This window comes from Leptonychotes weddellii, unplaced genomic scaffold (genome assembly GCF_054177405.1).
Source record: "Leptonychotes weddellii isolate Sample4059 unplaced genomic scaffold, ASM5417740v2 HiC_scaffold_104, whole genome shotgun sequence".
In the NCBI taxonomy this organism is placed as follows: Eukaryota; Metazoa; Chordata; class Mammalia; order Carnivora; family Phocidae; genus Leptonychotes; species Leptonychotes weddellii.
In genome coordinates, this window is record NW_027680714.1 from 33,006 (window position 1) to 43,274 (window position 10,269).

Genomic DNA, 10,269 nt, shown 5'->3' on the forward strand with positions numbered 1-10,269 from the left:
CAGTCTTAGTCTACAGTGCAGATCAGTCTCTCGGTGGCTCCTCCTTCCTTCCCTCCAATATGTGCACATCCTGGGGTAGTAGAATCATCCCGTGCCTGATTTCCTTCATTCAGCAGCTGTCTGGCGAAGGGCTCGGCTGTGTGCGGAGTCACGGCGAGAGGCGCAGGCAGGGGAGCAGGACTGGCCCGGAGGAGGGATGCACACATCTCGCAGGACTGGTTCGGCATGGGGATTCTCAGCTGGGAAGGCTTGGTGGTCGGTGTGGGGTTTCAGGAGTGGGTTTGCTACAGATGGGAACTGGGGAGAGATAGGGGGGACTCTTGGAAGGTAATACGGCTAAGCAGGGGGCCGGTGGAGGGGCCTAGGTTAGTCACTTCCTCTCTGCGTAGGGCCGCTAGGAGGCAGACATGGCGAGCATGAAGGTGCTGGGTGAGTTGTGAAGGTTTCGGCGTGAGGGAAGGCTGTGGGAATCGCCTGGAAGGGGCCTCTCTCATCAAAATGAGGAGACTGAACGTACCTAGGCAGCAGAGGGGCACCTGGCTGGCTCAGTCGAAGAGCATGTGACCCTTAATCTCAGGGTTGTGAGTTCAAGCCCCACGTTGGAGCCTACTTAAAAATTAAAACAAAACAAAACAATACTATCATCTACTGAGTTGGAGTCACTGCTCTGAGCCTGCCTAGAACCCCTACCATAGTCCTGTGAGGTAGTTACATTATCATCTCCATAGCAGGTGAGATCCCAGACACACAGGCCAGTTAAGGAATTTGCCCTAAGCGCTGGAGGGGAGAGAATGCTTCGATTGTGTGCTTTGCACAACATCAACAACCGTGCACTCTCAGTTGCTGCTCCTGATTCAATGTCTTTCGCCATACTGTGCATCCCGATGCATCGCTAACAATTAGCTATAATAAAAACCAGCTCTTATGAAGTGTGAGGCATGGCCCTAAGCATTTGTATATATTAACTCATTTAATCTTAGTATCAGCCCTCTGAGGTGAGGAACTGTGATTATCATTTCCATTTTACAGAGGAGAAAACTGAGGAGCTACGTGGCAAAGCCTATGCCTCTGTCCCTGGAGTCTGCGCACCTCCCACCGTGCGGCCACCTCTTGTCAACAAGCAGGGCCATGACTCCCCCTCCATCGAGCCCTGCTCCACACAGTGCTCCACGGCTAGGAGCCAACCCCAAGTCAGTGCTTCTTGCCTCTCTGGACACTCGCCCCAGAAAAACATGCACACACACCGACGCCCCTTAGGAAATTCAGGTACCCCCTCAAGCCTTTCCATGGCAAGTGGGTGATGGGGGAAGACTTCTGGGGTGAGCGTTTTAGCCAGGGGATATTCTCCAGTCTGGAACAAAAGGTCAACAAAAAGTCAAAAGACTTTGAATTCTAAGAGATTTACTTTATTGAGAGAGTGGAAATAAAATTCCATAGCTACTTTTATTTACTTCACTAGAAAACAGAACAGAAAGCAGCCTGTCCGTGGCACCTGCGTGGCTCAGTCGGTTAAGCATCTGCCTTCGGCTCGGGTCATGATCCCAGAGTCCTGGGATCGAGCCCCACATCGGGCTCCCTGCTCGGTGGGGAGCCTGCTTCTCCCTCCCCCTCTGCTCCTCCACCTCCCCCCGCTTGTGCTCTCTCTCATATAAATAAATAAAATCTTTAAAAAAAGGAAAGAAAGCAGCCTGTCCTGAGAGTCCCCACCTTTGGATCAACTTAATTACCCAACATGTCTCACACATCTAGTCAGCTGAACACTGCTGGAGAAAATCTCATAATTCTGCCGATTTATGCCAACGCACATTTATGGAGTCTAATCCCAGCTGGGTCTTTAACACAACTTGGCGGCTCTTACTTGTGCCAGATAAACATTCACACCCATGCTCACGATGGCCACTCCAACCTTTCTATAATGATTCTTTGAGCTTTAAAAGTTTTCATGTGTTAGAGGCACGACTGCACAAATTTTAATTCACATCCGCCAGGACTTTTATCCAGTATCTCCCTGTACTTGGGCTCTTGACCCTTTCTTTTGTTTATTTGGATAATTACTGATTTAGAGGCTACCATGCCTGGCACTGGGATGGGCTCTAGGACCCCACCATAGTCTCTGTTCCCATGGAGCGTACAGCCCAGAGAGAAAGACTATCATTCCACAAATAATTACAAATATGATGAGGGACACTAAAAGGAAAGTAGAGAGATTATATCAAATGAGTTGATGTGGAGGTTTCAGGAAGGCCTCCCTGAGGAAGTGGCATTTCAAGCTGAGTCCCGAAGGATGATATGTCAGTTTGAAATGCTTTGGGCTGCACACAACAGAAAATCTGACCAACAGTGAAACCATAAGGATGTTTATTATTTCCTTAAGAAGCCTGGAAGCAAAGAGTTTCAGCGCTTTTAGGCGGCTCAACAATATCAAGAGCCATGAGTTGATATCCCTACAATTTTCTTGGTTTTTCCTTCAGTCATAAGAGGATTGCCATAGATTCAAGTGTGACTTCCTTACATAACATCTTCTCAGAGGACAAAGAAGAGAAAGGGCTCTAGTTCCCAAGCAGCTTTCAAACGGGCACAAAAATTCATCCACACATTCCCAGGAGTTTTCCTCTTGTGTCTTTTCTCCCGAAAGTGGGTCATATGCCCACCTCAGGCATAGAGAGAAGGAGTTACCATGATTGACACAGACCAATCAGGATTGATCCCATAGCACAGTGAGGACCCTACCTCTCCTGGAGATATTGCTGCCTATTAGATCCCTCAAATGAGAATCAAAGGGTCCACCAATTCTGGATATGGACTCCTAGATAATAAATAATAAATAAACCTTCATACCAATAAAAACAAACTTATAAAAGTCATCTTAAAAGAATCAGAGAAATAACAAGATTTGAGGAACTGCTGAAATGAGATGCTGAGATACTGAAGACATGGGAAAGTGGAGAAGTGAAGCCTCCTCTGAAGGCGGCCTATGCCCTGAGACTTTGTTCTGGAAAAGGCTGAGCTGCAATTCTGGCAGCCTCCAGGGGCTAGGGTGGAAATTTCAAAGTCAGGTGGTTCCCACTGCTAGTGCCCTCAGGAGCTGGCAAAAGAATAAGTTCTCTTTAGAGGAAGACAATATTATCTTGAACGTCAGGGTATTTCTATAAATAATTTTCTAAAACAATGTCCAGTACACAAAGATAACCCAAGGATATCAGACAGCACAAATAAGAACAGTAGGTACAATAGGTAATAGAAATAGACTCACAGGGTCTCCAGATACTGAAATGATCAGCATAGATTACAAAACAATTATGCTTGTTATGTTCAAGGAACACAAGCCAAGAATGGAAAATTTGGTTGGGAAATAGAAATTTTTAAAAATGATATTGTAGGGACGCCTGGGTGGCTCAGTCGTTAAGCGTCTGCCTTCAGCTCAGGTCATGATCTCAGGGTCCTGGGATCGAGCCCCGCATCGGGCTCCCTGCTCCGCAGGAAGCCTGCTTCTCCCTCTTCCCCTCCCCCTGCTTGTGTTCCCTCTCTTGCTGTGTCTCTCTCTGTCAAATAAATAAATAAAATCTTTAAAAAAAAAATGATATTGTAAATGTTAAATGGGAAAAAAATGTAAATTCTGGAACTTAAAATACAATAACCAAAATTGGGAACTGAGAGTTTTATCAGCAAATTAGAAATAATAGAAAAGAAAATTAATGAAAATTAATGAACTGGAATATATAGGTCAGAAGAAAATACCCACAATAATGCATAATGGAGTAAAGAGAAAGAAAACGCAGAGGAGTGGGTAAGAAACATGGATGTCACAATGAAAAGGTCTAAGAAGAGTCCATAAGGAAAGGAAAGAATGGACTTAGGCAATATTTGGGAAAAAATGGCTCAAAAATTTCCAGAATTGATGAAACACATTAAATCATACATTTAAGAATCTAACAAATCCTAAGCAGGATAAATAAAAAAGAAACTCACTGTCTTATACATTAGTGAAACTGCAGAAAACCAAAGACAATGAGAAAATAGTGAAAGCAGTCAGAGTAAAACAGACAAATTACCTTTAAAAGCCACAACATTCAGAGGACCCACACTTCCCTATTTCAAAACTTACTACAGGGGCCCTGGGTGGCTCAGTTAAGCGTCTGCCTTCGGCTCAGTTCATGAGCCTACGGTCCTGGGATCGAGTCCTGCATGGGGCTCCCTGCTCAGTGGGGAGTCTGTTTGTCCCTCTGCCTGCCGCTCTGCCTACTTGTGCACTCTCTCTCTGTCAAATAAATAAATAAAATCTTAAAAAAAAAAAAGTCAGTGTCTTAAAAAAAAACCCAAAAAATAACTTACTATAGAGCTACAGCAATTAAGACGGTGTGGTATTGGATAAGGGTAAACATACAGGTCAATGGAATAGAATTCAGAGTCCAGAAAAATCCTCACATTGATGGTCAACTGATTTTCAACCCCAGTGCCAAAAATTCAACGGGGAAAAAATAGTCTTTTCAACAAACAGTTCTGGGACAATTGTATATACACATACAAATAAGTAAAAGTGGATCCCTACCTCATGTAATATACAAATATTAACTCAAAATGGGACAAAGACCAAGTGTAAGAGCTAAAAATATAAAAATCTTAGAAGAAAACAAACATAGGAGTAAATCTTTGTGACCTTAGGTTAGGCACTGGTTTTCTAGATAGGACACCAAAAGCATAAACAACTAAAGAAAAAATAGATTAATTAGACTATATGAAAATTTAAAGCTTTTGTGCTTCAAAGGATACCATCAAGAAAGTGAAAAGAAAGGGCACCCGGCTGGCTCAGTCAGTAGGGCACGCAACCCTTGATCTCAGGGTCATGAGCCCCATGTTGGAGGTACAGTTTATTATTTAAGATAATCGACCATATACTAAGCCATAAAGCTAGTTTCAACAAATCCAAAGGATTAAAATCATTCAGAGCTAATCTTTAGTTGCAATGCAATTACGCTGGAATTAAAAAGCAAAAGGACAGGGGCACCTGGGTGGCTCAGTCGTTAAGCGTCTGCCTTCAGCTCAGGTCATGTTCCAGGGTCCTGGGATCGAGCCCCACATCGGGCTCCCTGCTTGGCGGGAAGCCTGCTTCTCCCTCTCCCACTCCCCCTGCTTGTGTTCCCTCTCTCGCTGTGTCTCTCTGTCAAATAAATAAATCTTAAAAAAAAAAAAAGCAAAACGACAGCTAGAAAACCCTAGATGTTTGGAAATAAAACAATATATTTCTAAGTATTTCATGAATCAAAAAAATTTTTTTAAATAATTCATGAATCAAAGAAGAAATTATAATGAAATTACAAAGTCTGAAATAAATAATTTAAAAACACTACATATCAAAAGTTGTGGGATACAAGCTATTCTTTTTTTCTTTTTTTAAAGATTTTATTTATTTATTTGACAGAAAGAGACACAGCGAGAGAGGGAACACAAGCAGGGGGAGTGGGAGAGGGAGAAGCAGACTCCCCACTGAGCAGGGAGCCCGATGCGGGGCTCGATCCCAGGACCCTGGGATCATGACCTGAGCCGAAGGCAGACGCTTAATGACTGAGCCACCCAGGCGCCCCACAAGCTATTCTCTTGATGGAAATTTACAGCCTTACATAGTTAAATCAGAAAACATTAATGAACTAAACATGCATCAAAAAGTAGAAAAAGAATAGCAAATTAAACTTGAAATTAGAAATAAGGACATAATAAAGATAATTGAAAGCATACACACACACAATAGAATAAAAATAAAACAAGTTGGTACTTTGAGAAGACTAATAAAACTGATAAACCTTTGGTGACATGAAATAGAAAAAAGAGAGAGAAGGCTGGGATGAACCCTGTCAGGAATGAAAAACAGGGCATTACTATAGTCCCTGCAGACTTTCAGAAGAAACCAAGAGAATATTACGAACTTTATGCTAAAGCATTGGAAAATTTTTATGGAATGAATAAATTCCCAAGGAGGAAAAAGACAGTTTATAAAATACCAAAGAAGAAACAGGAATTCTGAGTAGACCAATAACTCAAAAGAACTGAAACACTAATTTAAAATTTTCCTACAGGGGCGTGTGGCTGGCTCAGTGGGTTGAGTGTCTGCCTTCCACTCAGGTCATGATCCCAGGGTCCTGGAATCGAGTCCCCCATCAGGCTTCCTGCTCAGTGGGGAGCCTGCTTTTCCCTCTGCTCCTCCCCCCAGTTGTGCTTTCTTCTCTCACTCTCTCTCTCTCAAAATAATAAGTAAATCGTAAAACAAACAAATAAATAAATAAAGGTGGAAAAAAATTTTCCTACAAAGCAGGTTCCAGGCCCACATGGCTTGATCAGCAACTTCTATCAAATATTTATGCAAGATATAAGTTAATATTGTACAAACTCAGAGAGCTTTTGCCAACTCATTTTGAGCCTAGTACAATGTACTGTAAATATATGTATTTTTTAAATTTTCGAAGAAAGGGAAGATGGAGGAATAGGAGGACCCTAAGCTCACCTTGTCCCAAGATACAATTAGATAACACATCAGTGTAAATAACCTGAAACTTTCTATATATTACTATGTTCTGACATCCTAAAAAAACCTTTCCTGGGTTGGGAGAGACAATTCTTCCTTTTTTTTTTTTAAATTTTTTTTTTAAAGATTTTATTTATTTGCAAGAGAGAGAATGAGAGACAGAGAGCATGAGAGGGAGGAGGGTCAGAGGGAGAAGCAGACTCCCTGCTGAGCAGGGAGCCCGATGCGGGACTCGATCCCGGGACTCCAGGATCATGACCTGAGCCGAAGGCAGTCACTTAACCAACTGAGCCTCCTAGGCGCCCTGGGAGAGACAATTCTTTTTTTTTTTTTTTAAAGATTTTATTTATTTATTTGACAGAGAGAGACACAGTGAGAGAGGGAACACAAGCAAGAGGAATGGGAGAGGGAGAAGCAGGCTTCCCGTGGAGCAGGGAGCCCGATGCGGGGCTCGATCCCAGGATCCTGGGATCATGACCTGAGCCGAAGGCAGACGCTTGACGACTAAGCCACCCAGGCGCCCCGAGAGACAATTCTTAAGAGATGGCAAAGGGCCCAGCTGGGAGCGTCATCCAGGGCGGTCCCTCCTCTGTCTGGCCCTGCATCCCAGGAGGCAATACTCCTCTGCCTTAATCATCCCAGGGCCAGGTGCCAGGCAACTAGGGACCAACCCTGTAACCCAAAGGCAGCCAAAATTACTCAAACTAGCCAGTCCTACACCCTTCCCTGCCTTGCCTTTTCCCCAGAAACCCCAATAAAGGCCTAAATCTTCCCACATGCCACTGTCTTCTGCTTCCTGACCACCCTGGTGTCTTTCCAACGTGGCTCTGTAAATTTTTTTTTTTTAATCAGCAAAAATGGGTTCGTGTCTCCTGTCTCTAGGACCTGTGTGTTTTTTGGGGTTTTTCCCCCTCTGCTCTTTTCTTTCTCCTCTGTGGCTGCACCTGACCGACCACCTCATAAAAACCACAAAATATGTACTCTCAATACCAAAACCTGATAAAGACACTATGAGGATGGAAAATTACAGGTAAATCTCATTCATGAACAATGACACAAAAATTCTAAAGAAAATATTGGGAAGTTGAATTCAGCAATATATAAAAAAGAATGACACATCATGTCCAAGTTGTGTTTATTATGATTTTAGTAATGCAAGCTAAGTTTAACTTTTTAAAATATCAATTAATGAATTCACCACATTAACAAACCAAACAAGAAAAATCATAGGTCATCTCCATAGCTGCAGGAAAAATATTTAATAAAAATTTGACGTAGGGGCGCCTGGGCGGCTCAGGCGTTAAGCATCTGCCTTCAGCTCAGGTCATGATCCCAGGGTCCTGCTCGGCGGGAGGCCTGCTTCTCCCTCTCCCTCTGCCGCTCCCCCTGCTTGTGTTCCTGCTCTTGCTAACTCTCTGCCAAATAAATTAATAAAATCTTTAAAAAAAATTGACGTATATTTATGATACAAAACTCTTAGCGAGGGCACCTGGCTAGCTCAGTTGGTAGAGCGTGTGACTCTTTAACTCAGGGTCGTGAGTTCAAGCTCTATGTTGGGGGTAGAGATTACTTTAAAAAAATAAACAAAACAAAACAAAACTCTTAGTGAACTAGGACTAAAAGGGGACTTTCTTAATATGACAAAGGATACTACAAAGCACCAGTAGCAAACATCATGTAAATGGTGAAATGTTGAAAGCTTTTCCTTTGAGATCAGTGATTTATTGCTGTGTAGTAAATTACCTCAACACTTAGTGGATTAAAACAACAAATATATATTATCTCATGGATTCTGTGCATTAGGAATTTGGAAGTGGCTTAACTGAGTGGCTCTGGCTCAGGGTCTCACAGTCGAGAAGTGAGCTGGGGCTATAGTCATCTGAAGACTTGAGTGGGGTCAGAGGATCCCTTCAAGGCCACTCACATGACTGTTAGCAGGAGGCCACAGATCTTTACTTGTTGGCTGGAGTCCTCAGTTTCTCACCACGTGGACCTCTCCTCACAAGATGGTAGGTGGCTTCCCCTCGAACTAGTTTCCAAGAGAGAGAGGCAAATGTCCCCATGTCTTGTATGTCCTAGTCTCAGAAGTGACATACCCTTACTTATACCATGCTCTCAATTGGTCACACAAACAATATGAGAGGCACTATGCTAGGGTGTGAAGACCAGTAGGAGGTATTGACATTGAGGGCCATCTTGGAGGCAGGCTACCACAATCAGGAACAAGACAAGGTCAGGATGCCCTCTGTCTCCACTTCCCATCAACATTACTTGGAGGTCTATCCAGAGTAGTAAAAAAGAAAAAGAAAAGGCAAAATGTTTGGGGTACCTGGCTGACTCAGTCAGTACAGCGTGCGACTCTTGATATCAGGGTCATGAGTTCAAGCCCCACATTGGGCATGGAGCCTACTTAAAAAAAAAAAGGCAAAATGATTAGAATGAAGAAACAAAACTATTGGTATTTACAGAGAATGACCGTATGCATAGAAAATCCCAAAGACTCTACAGTTAAGACCCATCTTCCTCTCTCACAGCCAACCCCAGGATGCCCAAGTGTCAGCTCTCATCTTGCAGTTCTTCACAAGCCAGTTCCACTGAGAGCACGTTCCACTGAGGGGGAGATAGAGTTCCTCAGGGGATGGACAAGGTTGCTCTGAAAAAGTTGAAGCTAAGTCAAAAAAGACAGGAAAGGATAAGTCTTCAGATGAAAAAAAAGGTTTTTTTTTTAAGATTTTATTTATTTATTTGACAGAGAGAGAGATAGAGAGCACAAGCAAGGGGAGCGGCAGGCAGAGGGAGAGGGAGAAGCAGACTCTCTGCCAAGCAGGGAGCCTGATATGGGGCTCGATCCCAGGACCCTGGGATCATGACCTGAGCCGAAGGCAGATGCTTAACAGATTGAGCCACCCAGGGTGCCCAAAAAAAGTCTTAACATAAAAAAAAGACAGTTAAATAAGAAAAAAAAAAGACAAAACAAAACAAAAACCAAGAATGGTATGTGAATATGTCAAAGGAAAGGAAGGAGGAGGGAAGGAAGACCCACTAGAGAACGGAGACACTGAAAATGAGGAGGTAGGTATGCAGGAGATAGGAAGCCAAATCTGGGACATTTTACATCACGGTTTTTGGTGGTCCTTGTATCTCCCTTCGAAATAGTTTAGAAACTACTTCGTAAATGCATATTTTTAGTAGCCCTAGAAATGAAATTTTAGGGTTTTTTTAGTAGCTAAAAATGAAATTTTCAAGGTGGAAATTCTACCTCACCTCATGATTTTTTACAAATCTAGGTAAATGTAAACTTGGTTTATTATGAGGCTATTGATTTGTTCTGTACTACCATAAATTAGGGTCATATTGAATTAGGGGAGACTTTTGCCTTTTCTGGATATTTTATATACACAGAATCAAACAATATGAAGTCTCTTGACTTCTTTCACCGAGCAGAATGGCTTTGAGGTTCATCCATACCATAGCATGTATCTGTATTTTGTTCCTTTTAATTGTAGTTCATTGTATGGACATACCACATTTGGTCTATCCATTCTCCAATTGATGGACACTTAGGATGTTTCCAATTTGGTTTCCATTTTGGTTATTATGAATAAGGATGCTAAGAACATTTATGTGCAGGGCACCAGATGGCTCAGTCAGTTAAGCGTCTGCCTTTGGCTCAGGTCATGATCCCATGATCCCAGGACCCTAGGATCGAGTACCACGTTGGGCTCCCTGCTCAGTGGGGAGCCTGCTTCTCC

At 42.9% G+C, this 10,269-nt stretch overlaps 1 long non-coding RNA gene across 1 annotated transcript; it reads right to left on the reverse strand.

Annotated features, from left to right (window-relative positions):
- Window positions 1–7,640: 7,640 nt before the first annotated feature.
- On the reverse strand, window positions 7,641–9,374 carry LOC145718054 (uncharacterized). The gene is made up of 2 exons (XR_014141556.1): window positions 8,847–9,374; window positions 7,641–8,546 (listed from the first exon to the last, which is right to left on the reverse strand). It is a non-coding gene; the product is annotated as an uncharacterized LOC145718054 (long non-coding RNA).
- Between the last annotated feature and the right edge of the window lie 895 nt (window positions 9,375–10,269).